At 40.6% G+C, this 14961-nt stretch overlaps 1 long non-coding RNA gene across 1 annotated transcript; it reads right to left on the bottom strand.

Moving 5' to 3' along the window:
* Window positions 1–598: 598 nt before the first annotated feature.
* Window positions 599–14961, bottom strand: LOC141963695 (uncharacterized). The gene is made up of 3 exons (XR_012634190.1): window positions 14779–14961; window positions 13336–13509; window positions 599–2631 (listed from the first exon to the last, which is right to left on the bottom strand). It is a non-coding gene; the product is annotated as an uncharacterized LOC141963695 (long non-coding RNA).

Raw genomic sequence — 14961 nt, 5'->3', positions numbered from 1 at the left:
AAAAAAATTACACAGGTTTTCAGCATCTTCAAGTAATCTACAGCAAATCACAGTTAGAGGCAGAAAAACTATTGAGGAAATAGGAACTGTAGGAATTGGAGGGAGAAGGTATAAAGGGGAGAGGAGCCTGTTGGAGTAAATGTCCCTGTTTATTACCAGCTCAGTATGTTTCCTTAACACTTACAAAAACATTTAGGAAGTTCTCCTCAGCCTTTCACTTACTGGGTGAAAGCTATTTTGTTGCTGTTTGAATCATTTCTGTTGTGTCTGATTCCACCGTTTATACATGTTACCTCTGTCTTCATGGGCAATTATTTCTTTGTCCTAAAATAAAAACCATATGAACACCCTGGACTATAACCTACACTTTAAAAAATATGTTATTCTGTAAGCGTTCAGTTCTTTGCCTCTCTTTCCCTCGTGGATAAGCCTTCACTAGATTTTTTACTTCAGACTTGCATATTTCTGTTAAAAGTTTACTTTTCACACATGATGCTACTGTGTAGTTTTTCCCTCTGGTCTAACAACCACATCTTTTATTTCTTCCAGATGAGAAATCAGTCATTTCCTTCCCAGTGATATAGAAGAGATGAAAATGAATGTATTTGTGTATATATTTTACAAGTGGAAATAAATAGGCCCCTTAGGTAAAAACACACCATTCCAAGCTGTGATGTACAGTGTGTTAATTTATTAGAGGGCAAATGCACTGAATTATTACAAAATAAAAGCTTAACTTGGTAACTGCTACCCTTATTCTTTCCACCTGGATTTGTTCAAAACCGGATAGAGACTCTCTGAATATGACTGCATTCCTTATGATCACCAAGCAGATGACATTCATTCAGGAATATCCCAGAAATACAAAGTCGTAATAGAGGTTTTCCCTAATCTTATTATTACAAACCTCCCTTCTCTTAATAGCCCTTGCATTTTGGCATTACAAGAATTACTTTTTGCATCCAGGACTGACCTGCACCAAGACCTATTGTTAGAAATCTAACTTTTGTAGAGCTGAGATTATAAAAGCTTCAGAAAGCAGAAGGATTGCTGAGTTTCATTATTCAGGAATGTGGATATATTTCAAAAAAATAGAATTCAGAAAGAAAAAGCATTATTAATACCTCTGTCTATTTGTTTGAAAAAGCTTACACTTGTTAAGCACAGAATTACTGAGTCTTTTTTTCAATCCAATTTAATAATTTAAATGATAGAAACTTGTCTATTAATAGATGATTTGTCAGAGGTAGCCTTTTTGAATAGGTGAAGAGAAAGGAGAGGAAACATTGCTTAGTGGTGACCACTATTTCAGGATTGTACTTCTAATTCTAGCACTGACTCACTATAGCCTTGGAAAGTTACAGTGCTTTTGTTCTAGAAAATACTAAGTAAAGAAAGGAGCCATTCTGTTCTAATAGCAAACATCCATTTTATTGTAACACTGCCTGGAGTTCATTTACAAGAAAAATCCAATGCCTTTGTTCTTTTTTTCTATGCAGCTAATGTCTTGCAACTATTTCCAGTTTACAGTTCTGCATCTTCTAGTAGTACTTCTCTTATTTGCAGTTATCAAAACATTATAGTTATCCAGATATCTAGATTTACTCATACTGGTTTCTGAGAAGAGATTAACTCAATTACATAGGCAGAATAAAGGGAATGTTTCTCAGATGGAGGAGGTCAAAAAAAAAAGAATAGCTGTTCCCTCCCCCGCATCTTCTGCAGGCTATTGGGTGATAGCAAAATTAATCAGGATAACACAGAAATCTTACAGTGTCTGAGAAAACTAATATATTGATGATTGCTTTTACTAGAAAATCAAGCTGTCACTTTTATAGGTGTTACATGCCACCCTTCTCTCCAGCTACAGCTGTTCCCATTTCCTCTACAGTGTTAAATGGGGGATTGGTACTTCATGCCTGATAGACTGGTTTCTTCCAAGTAGAATCTGCATTAGTTTTGCCCTGAGATTTAATTCCTTCATTGCTATATTTTTGTTTCATGCTATTATCAGGAAGTTAAACTTTTTAATCAGAAACTTTTAGCTAGCACTTTTAGAATTACCCACCTGCATAGGTAAAGGTGTGCCCATTTTTGCAAGTTTGAGTTTTTTGTATTATTCTGGCTAGTAGTCTGGGTTCTTTAACAATCACATATCAGAAGCTGCTTTTTCATAGCTACAAAATACTTGCTGATGATAAATTTATTTTTTAGCGAAACTCTTACCCAACCTATGCTTAGCCCTTGTGATGTCAAGAATTTGTGCTTCAAGTCAAACCAGCTCAGGTTCTCCAATACCAATGTTTCATTTCACAAGATGGTGCTTTGATCTGAGAAGCGTCGCACTACAGCAGTGGCCTCTTGAGGGATTTGGAGGTAGAAGGCCATCTCATTACCCCAAGTAGTCCTTTGTTGTCTTGACAATTCTCTGCACATAAAAATATTGTCACAAAAATGTGTGCTTTTTCAAAATGTAACATATATCATCCCCTCTCTTCATGGTATTCCAGAGGACTGCTTGGAAGATGACCAACATATTTTAAGTAAATAAAGATAAGCAGATATACATCAGTGTTCTGTAGCCACGAGTCCTTTTGAAGTGAGTGAAGCAGCTGGGGTTCTATCTGTGACCTATAGAAATATCAGAATATGGAATTAGAAGCTTTTTTGTAGGTATTTGAGTTTGAAAATATGAAGTGTGTCCCTGAGGAATGCCTGGTCTGGGAGGAGGCTCTAGGTGTGTCACATTACCCCAAAGTGTTCAGATTTCTGGAAGAGCATCTAACAAAAAGGAGTGTCACGTTCCTTTACATTTTTTTACAGGATTTTACAGTTTTTATCAACCTACACTTGCATTTGAGTGTTCTCTGGCTTTGCTCTTGTGTCTGGTGATCCTATTAAAATTGGTATAGCCATTGTTGTGAATTCCACTCAAGCTTGGCTTGAGTTTTACCTGAGTTCTTCAGTAATTGAACTGAACAATGCAAACTGTGAGTCTTCTGCTATCTATAGAATTTGACAGGGATGTGTAGGCTGCCACTGATCAATACTGGGGTTTGCAGCCACGTGTATGTAAAATGTTAGGTAAGGTGAGGCTGCATAGCTACAGATGAGTAAAAACAAAGTAGATAAATGGATTGAAAGGAAAATGCTATGTATCGTGTGTGTATATGTGCACTTATAAAATCTGGTTCAAAAGAGACTTGTTAGAACTGAACAAGTCTGAGCGAGAATTAATGGCCCACACCTGGGAATAAGAGGTAAATTCTCAAGTATCCAGGTTTAGTAACTGCCACACCTGTCCTATATTCCCAAAAGCATAAATGAGGTCTGCAAGGATTTAGATAGCTTAGCTGCTGAATGCACGGTGCCATGGCTCTTTTCCAAGGCATCATCAGTCACCGCATGAAAATCCCCACCCATAATTACTAGGGCATTATTTGTCACGGGGTATACTCTACTGAAGAACTTTACCTTATTCATATGATATCAAGAAGAGTAAACAGTTTTAGGCATGGGTTTTATCCAGACTTCAAAATGTTTCTTCAGAACAGAAGCCTAAAATAAATACCCTTCCAGAAAAGCACTGAAATTGGAGAGGCATAGCTCTGATTCTTCTTCAGTTTTATGGTGTTGGGAGAATGAGGACACAAACTTCTTTCTTGTCAATAGCTTTATTATTCCATGAAACCTATATGACCTCTGAAATATCATAAAAAGCTCAATGAACAGCCACTTGAAAATAAAAAAGAAACTGAGAGCTTGTCACCTGGCAGGGGATAGTCCACCTGATTGCCTCACTTCTGTTCATACAAGTGAATAGAAAATGAGTTATTTATGCCTGGATCATAGAAACTATGTGGGAGGACAATTTGAGAAGGTGTATTGACAATTACAGCACGTCTGTCATTGACCTCCTGCTACTAACATCTAGGAGAATTTTGTGCTAGGTAATCCGTGACAGTGATACTTCCATCAGGCAAGTAGTCTTTCTCTTGTCCCCGACAGAAAAGAAGTACTTACTTCAGCAGTGCCATCCTCCTTCTAAAAAGTTGATTCTCTACATTTGGTGAGTTAACTGTTTTTTCTTTTTTTTTTTTCCTCCTGAAATGGAAGTAAATTCCAAAGAAACAGTGGGGCTCAGCTCTCTGCAGATTGGCTCTGCATACCTTCTAACATACTGTAGACTCCCCGAGGAAGAAAGCGGTTACACTTACACTTGAGGGCATCTGAATATCTCTGTCAGAGTGAACTTACCAGACAAAATCTAGTGCTAGGTTTCTATTGAATATAAACACTGCAGCTGAATTTGTATAAAAAGCCACTTTCATAGCATGTCCCAGGGACAACAATGTCACTGGAGAAGTGCTCATCTGATTTTCTCTCCCTCAGCAGTAACTAGATCAGATTTCCCTCTCATAGTCAGAAGAAGCTTTATGCTCGCTCCATCACTGTCATGTCCTTTGATGTCATGTTTCTGCACCTCACTGGCCTTAAAAACCAACTCAGCAAATCTTTATGCAGAGGAATCTGTCCTCGTTCCGAGTTGTTTAGCCATCATGTGCAGTTTTCCTGCATCAAGCGTGATTTATTTGGTCAGAAGTTCTTACACAACTAAGACACCAACTGAAATTATCAGGAATTCTGCCCAAGGAAAGAAGTCAGGATCAGCAATATTACAACAAAATCAATGTCAGTGACTTAGAGGAGAACAGCCTGTCTGCAAAAATATGGGACAAAAAAAGAGTAGGATGGAAAGGAGAAGTTGATGGGAACACAGAACACTTCAAACCATATGGAACCTGCTTTCCTAGACTCCCAGTGCTGCATGTGCACAGCAATCAATATGCCAGCAGCCATTTGGCAGAGACAGACTTACTCTACCAAAGCGTGGTGGCTTCCCTGAAAACTGTTTTTCTGCATACCCAGTATTTGCTGAACATTCACATTCCAAAGAGGACTTTACCAAGGTGTACACAATCATAGAAACCTTCAAAGCACACAGTGAATGTGGTAAAAGTCACAGTCGTTTGTCCAGGTTTTTGAGGCCCTCCTCCAGGGAGTACATGCTTTGCTTTGAAGTCACCCACAGTCCTGGTGGAAATGTGGTTTGGCAGTTGGAGAAAAGCCCTTTGCTTACCAGGAAATGAAATTCTTTCGAGGTACATTTTTTATACATTCACTTCGAGTCCTCTTTTTCCTCTTGCATAAAGTTAAAGGGCTCAGCAGGTGGGACAAAACTAAGGGGTGTAAAGTACGTGCTCGTCTTTTCCTTCTATGAACAAAATGAAGACAGGATGAGTGCACACAGGTGTATGTGTACTCCTAGCAGGAATATGCATGTAGACAGCCAGTCCCAGAGATGTCCAGCTATGACAGACTATCTTACCACTAACAAGCTAACATGGGATGTTGTGCTTTGCTGGTGCCACAAATAACTGGAAAGCCTCAGGCACAAATGCCAATGCCTTAAGCACAAAAAGTTTAGAACAAAATATTTAATTCGTGTGGACACTGTCTTCATGTAGGGACATTTACACAACACTAGTGTATGGCATCAGGAGAGAATATTCCGGCATGCTCTGAAACGTATACATGTCTTTGGCTTTCATAGATGAAGGCACACTACCTGTGGCCATAGTTTAGTGAGGATTCACAGACAAGTCTCAGTTACTTCATGCTATAGCATTGGTAGCTGAGCTACAGGAAAACTGGAGTGCATGCATGCTTTTACTTTATTTCTGAGTGTTTTTAAATAGATTTCTGGAAAGATTTTCAGCAGGCTTAAAAATTTATATGTCACATGTTCTGATACTCTACCACCACATGAATTTTTGGATTAAACTTAGAAGTATTTCAGTGCCGCAAGCGAGATTTGACTGAATAGCTCTGAGCCCACTGAAACAAACAGGCAAGGGGCACTGGGGCAGTATGGCTTCCTGAAGACAGAATTTGCAGTTAATGTGTCAAAAGATTTGAGCTCTACCTGCAGCATTTCCCACGCTTTGAACATTTAGCCTTTTCTCATAATAGGAACACAGATATTTAGGGTTGGATTGTCTGCCATAAAATACAGGCACCTATTTTTGCATGTCCAGTGGAATCACCAGCTAAGCTTGCACAGTTTTGTGCAAGGGGCAACTATGGTTAGGAGACACACAGTGTGAGAGAAGGAAAGAGGAGCCTCAAACTTCTATTGAGAACATCCTGAGCTCAGTAATTGATGTTTAGTTCAGTTTATTAATAGGGGACAAAAGTAATTCCCATGTGGTCTAGACCCTGCCATAGATGCAAGTGATCTCTTGATGACTTAAGTTAAGTGTAAATGATCCATAAGTCCTGCACTTAGTTATATAAATACTTCCATCTACTAAGCCTTTCTAAAAGGCCCCAGAACATTCATGCTGGTGTGGAATAGCCCCATTTTTAATGGAAAATACTGACCCACTATCAGCTGTACTCTTATCCAGCCTAAATACCAGATGCATTGATTGTGGTAACTCAGCAATTGTTTCTATGATAGGGAGCAACAGGGTTCTGTGCTGAGTTACACTTTTCTGTCCTTTTCTTTTGGCAGCTGAGTGTCATATTGCAGACAACCAGCATGGATTCATCCTTTTAAAATAATTTATTTTAGTAAAATAAAATCTAGTACTGTAGCAGCCAACACTAAAACACCTTGCACAAATTTTTTAGAACCATGCAACTCATGTAATTAAAAATCTGTAAATTTTGTCTGCTTTTAAAGAACATATAGGTTATTTTTCTAAAATTAAATTTTACTTTGCCATGTTAATTTCACTTTATTTATATTTACCACATTTATGTCATAAATGTGAGCATTTTGTACTGCTCATATTGTCCATTAATAGAATGTTGGGGTTTGTTAAGGGATGTAGGATTTATGCTCATACTAATATATTACATGTAATTTGCATAAAATTAGCATCTAGTTTAATTGTTTAGGCCTGAAAGAATTATTCAAAGGGAATAATTTAGACTCCAAAAACTTACTCCCATTTCCTGTATTTAATTACAGCAGTAGAAGTTAAAAAAATAGACATTTTTGCAGTATGGGAACCCAATTCACAGCTGGTTCATTTTTTACTTAGAAACACAAGTAGTTTGCAAGGACTTTTTGTTTGGAATTAGAAACCTCTCAGCCCTGGGCTCTTGCTGAATGATTAGCTTTGATTACGCTTAGCTCCACTGTTCACTATATGGCCACAATGTTGTTGCTACCTCCTAGCTGAAGGGCAGTGCCTTCTCAGCACTGCTTTATGAAGGTTTGGGTACCAAAACATCTTACAAATAGCCTGGCACTGTCACTTTTTTTTTTACTTTCTGAGATATTACTGCAAACAAGATACCATTTTTATGCTTCCATAAAATGAATGAAAATGATGATGGCTTTCATCAAAAGAAGTCTTCTGATTTTATTCATATGAATTTTGACAATATTTATTTAAAGCACTCTGTAGCTCAGCTGTCAGCTGCCTTTAAAAACTAAATAGAAGGAATGATTTGTTCGAAGCATTATAATTTAAGGTGTCCAGTCCCAGTGCCACTTTGAAATGTCCTTTTAACTTCCCACCTTTAGTTTCTAGATTTTTACGGGACTTTGATCCTTTCAGGGAAAACCTACTGCTTGTTAGACTCAGCTGGTTTGTGATTAACTCTTACAGCACTTAAGATTAAGACTTGTTTTACCTAAAGCATAAGATTTTGTTCTGAAGAGAAAAAAATATGAATGTCTTGTGGAACTCATGAAGTGGTGAGTCTCCTTATTTTTATGAACAGGACTGGCATGCTGAATGTTACTGTGTGCAACCTCTCTTTCTGTGATGGCTTAGAAGGCAGAATAGGTGTTATCTCGGCAGACAGGAGTGGCAGGTCCTTTCTCTGGATGTTTTCAAGTGACCTTTGGAATCCCTGCAGGGAATGAAAGGCCATATTTCACATCACTTGCCAGTGGTTGCAGGAGAGCTGGTGCTGCCCCATCAGCCTGCTGCATGGTCAGTCCTGAGCTGAAAACACTCTGTGGCAGGGTCAACATGCTGAATGTGGGAACTTCAGCACTGCATTTTGCCAGCTCATACATGTAAGCTGCCTCTTAAGTCTCATCATTAAGTGCAGTGGTTATTCTTAGGAGAGTCAGGAAAATTCTGATGCCAGAAGTATCACTATTAGCTTGAGACTGATAACAAAACTGTGATCATTTTCAAGCTGACATTGCCCCTGATTTCCTTCCTTCCTCTGTGTGTCTGTTGTTCCCTGGCACTGGCAGCTGCTTTGATCACCGTTTGGATTCATTGATGATGTCACCAAGTGACTCTAAGAACTTTGTAGAGCTTCCTTGTGACTCCCTTCCCTTTCGCCGCCTTTGACATTTTTCATTTAGTAGGCCAGCTCCTGCTTAGATTACTCATGCCACTAATCCCTGGGCTGGCAATGGGATAATTAGAGAAAGCTGAGTTTAGCTCAACAGGGAGGTCAAATTTTCAGGTACAAGATGGCACCCACACTGAGCAGTAAAAGTGCTTTCTATTAGGATAGAGCCAATACGTATAAAACCCAGCATTTTAAAATATGAGTCAAGTGTGGCCCCAAACCTTTCTGCCACTGAAGTCAAATGCTTTATGACATTAATAAAAGAATGGTTGCACCAAAGGTGTATTATCTTCATATTTCCAGGTCTTAGTCGTTAATTCCATAGATACTTTAAGCATCAAATATTTGCAGACTGGGAATCAAAAACGGTGAGCTCCTGGGTAGTCAGGTTATCCCATTGTTTGACTTGTGAATCACACAATAGCTTCAGTGTAAGACAAGTGTAAAAAGCCCACCAGATCCTTGAGTTCTCTGAGAGGTCTTGTGCAGTTCTCATCCTGCTGAATTCAGCCATGGATTCAGCAATGTGTTCAGCTGTGGAATGACAGCAGGAGGCTTGCATATCCATACTATACTACAGAATGTAAGTTTTTACTGTATTTTTATTCTTTAGTTTAATTTTGATCCTTGTAACAATGTTGCCTATAGGGGAGACTTGGGGAGGATTTAGGTTTAGGTTGATTTAGAGAGGATGACACCAGAACTTAGTCCATGTCAGGGACTAAGTTTTGTGACAGGATGTGTCACGTACTAAAATACATAATTAAGAAATGGCATGACTCTGTTTTTATAAGCTGGCCTTCCTTTCCAGTCCCATTGCTCTCACTTTTCATATCTTGTTCTTCTGATTGAAAATTCTTTGTGTAGCAAAGGGTATCTTTCTATACTTCTGTAAAGTGCCTAACATTTTTTGGTATCTCCATAATATAAATATTTTTATTTTATTTTTGAAGATACTCCCAGAATAATGTCCACAGTGCAGACAAGAACTACTGAACAAGAGTGATGAAGCCTGAGCCACGCTGTACCATTTTCTTTTTGAAAGTCTTTTGAGATCAGCAAAATTAATGTCTAAGTCAGTGGCAAGGTTCCTCATTACTTCTCAAAATGTGTTAGTACATCTTTGTAAATGTACCTTCTGAAAACTGGGTAGTTTGGGATTGACTATACATGGTCTCCTTACACATTGCCGAAGTTATGCTTGCCCCAGTAAACTACCTTTTGCATTAAAAGAACAGGTGTGAATACTGTTACAGGATTACCACAATATTTTCAAAGGATTAATGCAAAGTCAGAACACATATATAATAGACAGATGAGGGTATTTTCTGCTTGTGTGATTCAGTGTTACATTGCCATGTTCACACAAGTGTGCTCTGGAACAGTTACCAATATACACGTTTAGCCTTAGCTGCTACTTCAGTTAGTATTGCAAATCAGTATTTTTAGGAGGAGATGATAATCATCATACACTATCAGACTGAATTACTCATACAAGTGAGGAGATGCTATTGCTCTAACTAGCAGGATTTTGTTAAATAGTGATGCTAACTCAGATCTGCAGTCTAGCTGACTTCATGCATGACAAGCCTATTGAGACCCTGTTATTTCAGTATCTAGTTTTAGGTGTAGTTCAGGACACTGATGGTTGTGAGCCTGAGTTCCCTGCATAGCTCATCTCAGAGCATCTAAATTAAATGCCTGAAGTTGGTGTCACCTGTGTGTAAACACAGGTACAAGCTATGTTCCAATTTTCTGTATTTACAAGGTGGTTAAATCTCTGGTTTGGATTACATCTTTGATGATGCCATGAAAAGTAGGCAGTCATATTCTAAGAGTTATAATCTTCAGAGTGTATTTTGAGAACACTCTGCCCCTAAAAGCAAAGTTGGGAACTGAATTTGGTGTATGCTAACTACTCTGTTACTATTCTGCTGCATAATTTGTATACCAGCTAAGGGTTTGCACCTGTTCCTACTCAAATCAGTGAGTCTTCAATTCAATAGACTAGAACTATGGTCTAGAAAAAAATAAGCTTTGTTTCCTATATGCTCCCTTAAGAGTACAATGGCAAAAATCAAAAAGAAAAGAATTATATTTTCTTGGCAGTTCACTTCAGAAATAAATTTATTTCAAGATAAAAATTAATTTGACTTTTCCATTAAAAAAATACAAAAATAACAGGGAAGAGTATGACAAATAAAGTGTTTCATTCATAGAGAAGCAGTAGTCAAACTTCTGCATGCTCACCGGTTGTGGTATTAGCTCAGGACATAGGAGAGATTAAATTCTCAGCTTTGCTATTTTTTCCTTATGTGGCCTTGGCAAATCATTCTGTCTCCCAGCTCTCTAGCTGTGAAATAGAGAGTAACAACACTGCTCCACCTCCCAGGGAGATGTAACTATGAATGAATTAAAGATCATGAGCTATTCATGACAAGAGAACCACTGAAGTCTGTAAGGTAGACAAAAGATTGGAAAGTAAATTCAGGTGTGAAAGAAGGGAGGTTATTGTTTAGTCTGGGGTAAAACACTAGAGAGAGAATGGATAATTTGTGGAGAGGCCAAATATTGAGCAAGGGGATAACTGATGCATACCAACAGGAGAACTGTAAACATCATTTGGGGAAGTCATGAGGCAGAGGTGATGGCCTAATACTGCAGAAGAAAACAGTACAGTGAGAGGTGAGGAGCAATACCATTGCATCCTTTTTCTTTTTTTTTTTGGTGGTATTTCAACTGTATGTTCTTTGGAACACAACTTAAGCCTGTAACTGAAAAGCATTTGGAATATTCTGGGCACCGTGAATATGGTCAGTGACATATGGTCCTAACTATAAGAGAGTAACTGTGTATGTGATGGCTCATTAACCATGAAAAAATTGTGAACAGATAAGGTACTTACAACTTCAGAGACTGTTTGTACATGATTACAGGTGACAAGTTGGAAACTAACTTGGTTAACAAGTTGGTTATGAGCGCCATTTGAATGGAGGTGAACAGTAATCAGGCAAATGGAAGTGAAAAGATGCTCCCAGCCAGCTAGCTTGGTAATTGCAAAGGACTGAGCTCTCAGGAGAGGAGCCAGAAGTCAGTGGAGTACAAGGACAGCAAGGGCTGAGGACGTGGTCATAAAGATCCTGAAGACAAGAGGAATAATACGAAAAGGGAAGAGGAAGATAGCATGGAGCTGGTTCACCTTGGAGTTGTAAAGAGTGTTTCTCCAAAGGAGAAAAGCTGGAACAATAAGGAGTTAAATCATCTGTCACTGGAACGAACTGCACATCAAAAATGAGAATCGGTCACCAGCTGCCTTTCCCAGCTGAAGGGAAGGTCCTGGCTGACTTGTCATACCATGCTGCATGCTGATCCACCAGCCTCCAAGACTTTGGCACATAAAGCCTTTTCCTTTGAAAATTGTCATGTGTGGCAGCTTTTATGTGAAGTATCATGTTTCCCCTCCCTGGGGCAGAAAACACAGTAGAGGGGAGAAATTTGTGTTTCATTACACCACAACAAGTAAGATGGTAGATTGCCAACTCTTTATTTGCATAGGAAACTACTGCTGCTCCATCCCTGCCTACTCTCCAGGTGCACTCAGGGCACAGCACTACACCCAGCTGAGGATCACGTCCCCTTGTCACTCCCAGGGTGGCCGTACTGTCCTTTCTGCTCCACAGTGCCCATACCTGCCCTAGCCAAATCTGTCTCCTTTCCCTGCCCTACCCCTTCTGCACGTGGGAGAGAAGAGAGGTTGGGCTGTGCTGCTATTCACCCCAAGAAGTTTTGCAGACAGGACATTCTGGAGCTTTGTCAGTAGCAATGAAATATTCTAGTTTAACAAGGTAGTAAAATAAATGTGTAATAGCACTCCAGTTCTTAACGGGGCTGCCACATGCCATGTGCCACATGCCATGTGCCGAGCAGAGATCAGACAGCAGAGCGCTATACTGCCCATGCAAGCCTATAAAGCCAGCTGGGATCCTGTAGCCAGGTAACCTGTTTTGCAGCCCGTGGGAGTCAAAGGCCTGAGAACAGCACAGGAGCCAAGGTCAGGTAAAATGAAGAGACTTCAGTGTTCTGGTGCAAATAAAACTCTTAGCAGTCACAAAATTCACTTATATAAAACAGATAGATATTCACATGCCTCCACGATTATGTTTTTCTATTCAGTGTTCTTCCCGTCTAGCAGAAACCAGTGCAGCTGATTCTGTATAAATGACTTTTGGTGCTGTTTTGAATTGTGGAGCACTTCTCCCGTCCTCCCCTAGCTTCTAGACGGCAAGATCTGCTTTGAGATGGAAGAATAGCACCCTCAAGAGTTGACAGCGCTGCTTCAGGGATCCATAGTATGCAACACACATCCTTCCTCTTTTAGTTAAATTAACTCCCTGATGCATGTAACTGAAGCAACGAGAACAAAAGTTTTTCTCTTCACATAAGCTTTGAAATATCTGGTATCCGTCACTGTTGTTATGAATGTGGAAATATGCATTTGTGCTTGTCTGAGGGGTGATCAGGTTCTAAACGTTTTATTTGCCTTCAAAGAAGGAGGGACAATAAAAAGATGAAGAACTGTCTTATTTGTCTAAGTCTGGGAACCTCATTTTATACATATTAAAACAATTTGGACAGGAATTTATGTTTTCATGTAAAAAGAGATTATTTTAAAGTTCTTAACTTAGATAAAAGGGGTCTATGTAAAAAAAATACTGAGCAAACCAGTCCTTCAATTGTGGGGACTTGTTTGTTAATTACAGTAATTAGGAATGGAATCTGATCCTAAACTTTCTGATTTACTTTGAATTTCTTTTAATATGTGGTTAGGCCTTAATTTCAGAATGATTATAAAATGTGAGAGCGTTTTAAGACTACAGAGGCGTAGGTATTGTTATTAAATGACAAACTTAGTTATATGCTTCTGCTGTTTTATGCAGCACTGACCTTTTATTTTAAATGTCCGTGGCCTATTCCTGTTTCTGCTGACTTCAGAGTCGGGTAAGGCCTTTCGAAAGCTCCGAGTATAAACTGCTTCCCAGCTACTATTCCAGACGGTATTTCTCCCAGCAAGCAAAAAGTCCAGCTCTGGGTTTGTCCCTCTTCAGGGAATGGGTTCGCCTGAGTAGAACAAGCAGAATTTGGACAGTTGGGTGCAGTCAGGGACATTTTACTCTCCACTCTGAAGCATCCAAAAGTCGCTCCTATCACAGACTTTAGGCTTTTCCTCTGTATCATGACTTTGTTTAGAGTTCTTCCTACCAGTGTTATAGTTGGTTAGAAAGTGCTGCGGCTCCCTGTGGACCACTGAGGCACCCTGTGAGGCACTGCTGCTGTGCTGAAGCCAAGATGTATAATTTTAGAAAACACTGTATATTAAAATAATTTAAGATTGATTTTTTCTGTTGATCGTGAAAGGTGAAAAGTATATTCTGTATTCTGTAAATTAATATGTTTCCCTGCTGTAACTACAGAATCCATTCTCCTAAGAGGATACTAGAGTGCAAAAGCCAACCCACTCTGCTGGCCTTCTTTTGCTCGTGAAACAGAGGTTTGTATGTGCACTGTGTGATAGAAAAACATGGGTTCCTGGAACGTTGTAATTTTGTTCCCTGTTTAAGACTTTTTGTCAATTATTTTTAATTGCAAGGAATCTGTCAAACCCTTTCTGAGCAAAGAATTTATTGTCACAAGTTTCTCTTTTACTAGAACATCCAGAACTAAGAATTGCAGGGGGGCTTACCTTTTTTTTTTTTTTTTTTTTTTTTTTTCCTCCAGCCATCGCTATCTTTGAATCACTTTCTCTGCAGATCTTCCCGTGGCAATCTGAAGCCCGCACCGGCTCCAGCGGCCTCGACTTGCACTTTCTCCATGCCTGGTTCAAAGGGACCTTCTGGACCAGCATTAAATGCCCGTGGGGCTCCCTCAGGCGCGCCCGGGAGGTGTGCAAGGGCGGACAGACACTTCTGCTCTGCAGGCTGCGAGGGACCGCAGCAGGAGGCAATTGTGTGCATCCTCACCCCTCCCGAGCTGAGCCGTGAAACGGGGGCTCCCAGGAAGGCCGGGCGCTGCGGTGGGACATACCCCGCCGCCCTGGCCGAGGAGTGGCGGCGGCGGCGCCCTGCAGCTCCTCTCCGGCCCCACGGTGCGAGAACATCGACCGCCCTCCGCGGGGCCGCCAGGAAACGGCGCCCGGGCGCGCAAACAGCGTCTCCGTGCAGGTTGCCGCCGCGGGCCGGGCACACGCCGCGTTACCCGGCTACTGCCGCGCCGCGGGGAGCGGGACCCGGCTGCGCCCGGTTTATCTCGGCAAACGCCGGAGTCGGTCCGCGCCCGACACTGGTCGAGATCGCTGTGTGTGCATTTTTGGAAATCTGTAATTAAATTTACCTGGTTGGTTCGTGCGGGGGGTGAGGGGGGCGACTCGCGCGTTTCTCCCACCCTTCCTGCGGACGGCGAAAGCCGCGGCGCTGCCGGCACCGGCACCGCACCGCGCTCCGCCCGGCTCGGGCTGCCCCGTCCCAGGGGCGCAGCTCCTTCGGGCCTGAAGGGCCGACAGCAACCGCGGAAGAG

This window comes from Athene noctua, chromosome 9, assembly GCF_965140245.1.
Source record: "Athene noctua chromosome 9, bAthNoc1.hap1.1, whole genome shotgun sequence".
NCBI lineage: Eukaryota > Metazoa > Chordata > Aves > Strigiformes > Strigidae > Athene > Athene noctua.
The sequence above is the reverse complement of the archived record's forward strand: the minus strand, read 5'-3'. Positions and strand labels throughout refer to the sequence as shown.